At 31.0% G+C, this 6,419-nt stretch overlaps 1 non-coding gene across 1 annotated transcript; it reads right to left on the bottom strand.

The window, feature by feature from the left end:
* Nucleotides 1-1,373: 1,373 nt before the first annotated feature.
* LOC122007438 lies at nucleotides 1,374-1,479 on the bottom strand. Its single transcript, XR_006118935.1, has one exon. It is a non-coding gene; the product is annotated as a small nucleolar RNA R71 (small nucleolar RNA).
* Between the last annotated feature and the right edge of the window lie 4,940 nt (nucleotides 1,480-6,419).

The raw sequence follows: 6,419 nt of genomic DNA, 5'->3' as shown, positions 1-6,419 counted from the left end.
AGAGGAAATAGGAATATTCAAGAGAGTAGGATGGATTTTGTGATTAGTTTCTTGTATCTTGATAGATTGATAAGTCGTGGGCTTCTACGTTGATATCCGAGGAAGGCATAGTAATAGGTGCACTTCTGTGTAAGGACAACATAGGTTCATGTCTAATTAATCCTATTTAGATACATTTCTCAGTCCTTAGCCGGCTGTCTATTGCAAGAGAGAACCGGCAACTTTCTACATGTTTGGCAATTGAGGGATAAGAATTGGTGAACCATTTACATTCGAGAAATCATACAAAGAAACCGAAACTCCTAGAATCTCCCTTTATCATACCCCAAAACACTAAACTCTTGTTAGTTGATCTTTAAGATTAGATTTGTTTACCTTACTTTGCTTTTGAAACGATTGGATAGTTGTTTGGCTAATTCGCATTGAGACATTTCTAGTGCTTATTCCAGTCCCTGTGGATACGATAATCTTTTATATTACTTGCGACATTTCCGTACACTTGCGGAGAGCGAACAAGTTTTTGGCGCCGTTGCCGGGGACTGCGCTATAACATTAGGAATTATCAATTGAGTTAGACTAAACATAATTTTTCTTTTTTTTCTTTTGATTTGCATAGTTATAACTAATTGTTAGAATTCTGTTTTCGTAAGTTTTTCCTTTCTTGAATAACGTTCTTGACAACTCTTTTTGTTGGAATTCTAATTCTAATTCTAACTTTGCATTCTTGATTTCTAGTACTCTAATCTAACTTTTCTCTGTTTTCTCTTTTGATCTTGTTTCTTTCTTCTTTTCTTTTGTAAACATATCTTGCAATTTTTAGCATATGAATTATTCTAGACATCTTTCTTTTTTCTTTTATCTTTTCTTTCTTGTTTTCATTATGCACTTTCTTTCTTGCAATTTAAATTTTGCATTTGCTTTCTTGCTTTTCATATTGCATTTTATTTCTTGTTTTTGATTCTTGATAATTTTCTTTTTCTTCTTGAATATCCATGAGCACTAACATGTCAAGCAGGCCCATGAGAAATTTTTCTACACCCTTTTCTGTAAGATTTTTATCTCCCATTGTACAACCTCAAATTGAAGCAGAAAGTTTCCAACTAGACCCAGAGATAATTTTCATGATACAAGGTCACAAATTTGGAGGAGAAGTATCAGAAAGTCCTTATCTGCATCTTGAAACATTTTTAGAGATTTGTGATTTGGTGAAATGTGAAGGAGTATCAACAAATGTCGTTCGATTGATGACATTTCCTTTCAGTATCAAGGATAAAGGACTAGGCTATATTCTCTCTGTCCTCAAAGCATTACAAGTTGGGAACAATTGGAGAAGCAATTTCTGAATCATTTTTTCCCTCCAAGTAGAACGGTGTATATGAGGGATTGCATAACAAATTTTTCTCAGGCATATGGAGAATCATTATTTGAAGCATGGGATAGATTCAAGAGTCTTCAAAGACACTGCCCTCATCATGGTTTTGAAAAATGGTTGATTTTGCACATATTCTATGGGGGAATTTCTTTCTCAGACAAGACCTTATTGGATTCATCAACTGGAGGTTCTTTTATGGACAAAAGTGTAGATGAAGCTTATTCGTTAATTGATCAAGTGACATTGAACCTCCATGAATGGTCGAACAAAAGTTGGATGGAATTTTCCTCAGATATTCAAGAAGTGAAAGCCATAAATGTAAGAGAGCCTGTCAAACAAAATGAAATTCAACCACCTAAAAATGTTGAAATTCACAAGTCACAGAGTGAGGAGTTCAAACATTTGGGGGCAAAGCTTGATAGTATTGTTTCAAAATGGTTTAAAGAAGATCCCCCTCCTACACAGTCAAGATCCAATGAAAAGTGTGATGATGTTGGGTTGAGAAGTGGAAAAAATCATGAAGAACTTCTGAAGAACGACATGTTTAGAATTGAGGAGAAGAATAATAGAAGATCACAAGAACTCAGTTCCATTTCTCTGGGAAGTTCCCAAAGGCAAGAAGTGTTGGTGCGGGTAGCACTAACGGTCTAACCCAGGTTTTGATGAATGACAAATAGGTTAAGTTAGTTGTGTTGTTGTCTGACACTTTGATCAAGTGTGCAGGAAAAGTCCAGCTAGGTCAACGGGCTGACCGGATAGCTGGCAAGAAGTCCAAGCGGGTCGACGGGCTGACCGGACGCTTGGCGAGAAGTCCAGCTAGGTCGACGGGCTGACCGGATAGCTGGCGAGAAGTCCAAGCGGGTCGACGGGCTGACCGGACGCTTGGCGAGAAGTCCAGCTAGGTCGACGGGCTGACCGGATAGCTGGCGAGAAGTCCAGACGGGTCGAAGGGCTGACCGGAGTAAGTAAGGTAAGTCACTGGAGGGGAGTGACTGCGAGGACGCGTTCCCGGGAAGGGAACATTAGGCGTCGATCTGGCTTAGATCCATTTCGGATATCTAAGTCGAGATCGTGACTAGATTCCGGTCTCGGAAAGACGGAATCTAAGTCATACTTTGCTTATCTATAAAACTGTGCTAACAATCTTTGCTGCAGGGTACATTTTGCTTCGAACTAACCTTTTCTTATAGGAGAAGGACTTTCTGGAGAAGAGGGGTCCGGGCGCCCGGAAGGGATCCGGGCACCCGGGAGGCAAGTTTTATCCCGATTGCACGTCGCCACGTGGAGCTCACTGGTTGGACCTGCCACGTCCCACCAGGGCGCCTGGAAGGGATCGGGGGTGCCCTGAGCTTCATATAAAAGAAGGGGCAAGGGTGGAGCTTTATATTAACTTAGAATCAAAAGATCTGCTGCTCTGTGCTCTTGCGACGCCACGAAAAGCTCTCCGACTCAGTGCTGGTTTTGTTCTAATTCTATTGTCGGTATTTTCCTTATCTGTCAATTCTTGTACTTAACTCTGTAATATTAGAATTGATAGTGATTGCCCAACGAAAGTGGTCAAGGACCACGGGCCTTCGAGTAGGAGTCGTCACAGGCTCCGAACGAAGTAAAAAACAACTGTGTTCATTTACTTTTCCGCTGCGTGTTTTTACTCGTCTTTTTCGAATCGATATTCACCCCTCCTCTATCGAATCTAACGGTCCTACAAGTGGTATCAGAGCAGGTACCGCTCTGATTTGGTGCAACCACCAATCAGACAAAGAGGGGGTCTTTTTAAAGAAAAATTATATATCGTTCGTTTTTAAAATAAAACCTTACGCCTTTCGTTTTTTCCCTCCAAAACTGTTTTTGAAAAATACATCGTCATCTTTTCACTATTATTTAGTATCGACAAAATATTACATTTTCAAAAATTTGAGATAATATTTTTTATTAATATTTTAATAATATTTTATTATTTTTTTAAAAAAAAAAATTTAGTGAAATATTATTTTTTCCAGCACTGCTAATCCAAGACCAAGTCTTGGGATTTTGTCTTTGTTTCATTGTGTGCAAGAACAATGTCTTTTCAAGAAGGATGGAACCCCAATGAACCACCACCGTACGATGAAGATTTCAACTACTGGAGGCGAAGAATGGAATGCTTCTTAGGAAGCGTAGATATCGATTATATGCTAATATTGAAAAAACCTTCTCAGAACTCGGAACTGAATAAAAACATAAGTAAAATTATTTGTAATATTTTACCTAACAATATCATATGCAGACTAGAAAAATACAAGAATGCATATGAGCTGTGGACCCAGTTGATCAAGCTTCACGAGACGCCAATGGAGCTAGAAGATCAAGTTAAAGTCGAATCCGGACTCGAGTCAGATCCAACGGAGAAGCCTGCTGAATTAAGGGTTGCGCTCAAGGTTAGTAATATTTACCAAAACACCCTTGCTAGTAGTAGTTTAAAATATGTGCATGTTAATTTGGATATATCTGAAAGTATATGTGAAAATAGTGTACATGACAATACTTGCGATAATACCCCTAGGACATTTTCTGATAAAACAAATATAATTAATTCAGAAAATACAGAAAATACCCCTAGGATATTTTCTGATAAAACAAATATAATTAATTTAGAAAATACAGAAAATCTGAAAATAATTAATAAATCTAAAAATTCGAATTTAAACCTAAACAAATTTGAAAATTCAAACAAAAAGGATGACAAGGTCAATATCAATCTAGACACAATTAATAAATTGTTTAATAATCTAGACAATATCAATCTAGAAAATTCTATCCAAACCAAAGATAATTTAATTAACAAAAAATTAAATTTTAATGATAAGACTTATTTAATAAATTTCACTAATTATATCAACTTAAAAGGTAAAGAAAATATAAGGATAAAATCAAACACTTTGATAAAATCAAAACGGAAGTTAACAAACTTAAAATTAAATGTTAAAGATAACATATTAAACAAAAATAATCTAGAAAATTCAAAATTAACAATTAATAAAAAGTTAAAAGATAAACCCTTAAAGAAATATAATTCAAACAATTTAATTAACTCAAAATTAAATAAAAACCTAAACTTTAAAAATAAGCTACTAAAGAAAGATAAGTCAATTAACCCAATAAAATTAAAATTGAAAGAAAATTTAAATATTAAATATACTCTTTTAAAGAAAGATAATTTGACCAATTTAATTAATTCAAAATTAAAAACTTAAATTTAAATTACAAATTAAACATTAAAACTTAACTAAAACTAACTCTAATTATACAAGAAATCTTAAAAATAAAAATCAACAATTTAGGGGGAGGCTCCAGAATAGCTGGCACCTCCAAAAATAATTTACCCGACAGGGTAACCGAAACAAACTTACCCGGTAGGGTACCCAAAAACCAACCTACCTGGCAGGGTAGTTAGGAATAGAATAAACAGGGACAAAAGTTTAACTTGACAAGTAGTACTGGTGAAGTTTTGGATGATAGTACGTTGGGGAAGCTTGGGCATCGCATGTCTAGAAAGATATGGCTTCGATCTGGTGCATTTGGCCAAGTGGAACTGACCGAAGCTACCCCTTACGGATCCTAACTAGGTAGACCAAAGTTTGGTACTAAGCTCCGTGGATAGGACTATTCGGAAAACCTCGAAGGGTTGGTTACTTCTAATGATGTCCAGGTGACTCACCAAGCTTAGAAGTTTATCCGAAGAATGCCTATTTGTTGAGACCAAAGCCAAACCTGAATCTAACACAAGTTAAACCAAACTCTGTAATTAAATCTAATTCATCTCACAAAATTATAGGATTCCCTGATTGATAATCTAGATCGGGTGAGATGAATAAGGATTAAATTAAATAAGTTTCAAATTAAAATTAATTTTCAATTTTCAAATTAAATTAAAATTAATTAAAATTAAAATTCGAATTTCAAATTGAATTTCAAATTCAAATTATAATAACTTTAAAAACCATTTTAAAAATTCTTTAAAAACTATTTTAAAAATTCTTTAAAATCTATTTTAAAATATTCTTTAAAAACAATTTTAAAAATTCTTTAAAATCTATTTTAAAAATTCTTTAAAAACTATTTTAAAAATTCTTTAAAAACTATTTTTAAAAATTCTTTAAAAAAATCTATTTTAAAAATTCTTTAAAAACTATTTTAAAAATCCTTTAAAAACTATTTTAAAAATTCTTTAAAAACTATTTTTAAAAATTCTTTAAAAAACTATTTTAAAAATTCTTTAAAAACTATTTTAAAAATTCCTTAAAAACTATTTTTAAAAATTCTTTAAAAAACTATTTTAAAAATTCTTTAAAAACTATTTTAAAAATTCTTTAAAAACTATTTTTTAAAAAATTCTTTAACATCTATTTTAAAAATTCTTTAAAAACTATTTTAAAAATTCTTTAAAATCTATTTTAAAAATTCTTTAAAAACAATTTTAAAAAATTATTTAAAAACTATTTTTAAAAATTCTTTAAAAAAAAAAAACTATTTTAAAAATTCTTTAAAATCTATTTTAAAAATTCTTTAAAATCTAATTTAAAAATTCTTTAAAAACTATTTTAAAAATTCTTTAAAAACTATATTTAAAAATTATTTTAAAAATTCTTTAAAAACTATTTTAAAAAATTCTTTAAAAACTATTTTTAAAAATTCTTTAAAAAACCATTTTAAAAATTCTTTAAAAACTATTTTTAAAATTCTTTAAAAACTATTTTTAAAATTCTTTAAAAATTATTTGAAAAATTCTTTAAAAACTATTTGAAAATTTTTTAAAAAACTATTTTAAAAATTCTTTAAAAACTATTTTTAAAATTCTTTAAAAACTATTTTTAAAATTCTTTAAAAAATATTTTTTAAAATTCTTTAAAAAAAACTTTTTAAAAATTCTTTAAAAACTCTTTAAAAAATTCTTTTAAAAATTATTTTAAAACATTTTAAAAATTATTTTAAAAACTCTTTTAAAAATCATTTTAAAAAACTTTAAAATTTCTTTTAAAAATTATTTTAAAACATTTTAAAAACTCTT

This window comes from Zingiber officinale, chromosome 7B (assembly GCF_018446385.1).
Source record: "Zingiber officinale cultivar Zhangliang chromosome 7B, Zo_v1.1, whole genome shotgun sequence".
Classification (NCBI taxonomy): domain Eukaryota; kingdom Viridiplantae; phylum Streptophyta; class Magnoliopsida; order Zingiberales; family Zingiberaceae; genus Zingiber; species Zingiber officinale.
The sequence above is the reverse complement of the archived record's forward strand: the minus strand, read 5'-3'. Positions and strand labels throughout refer to the sequence as shown.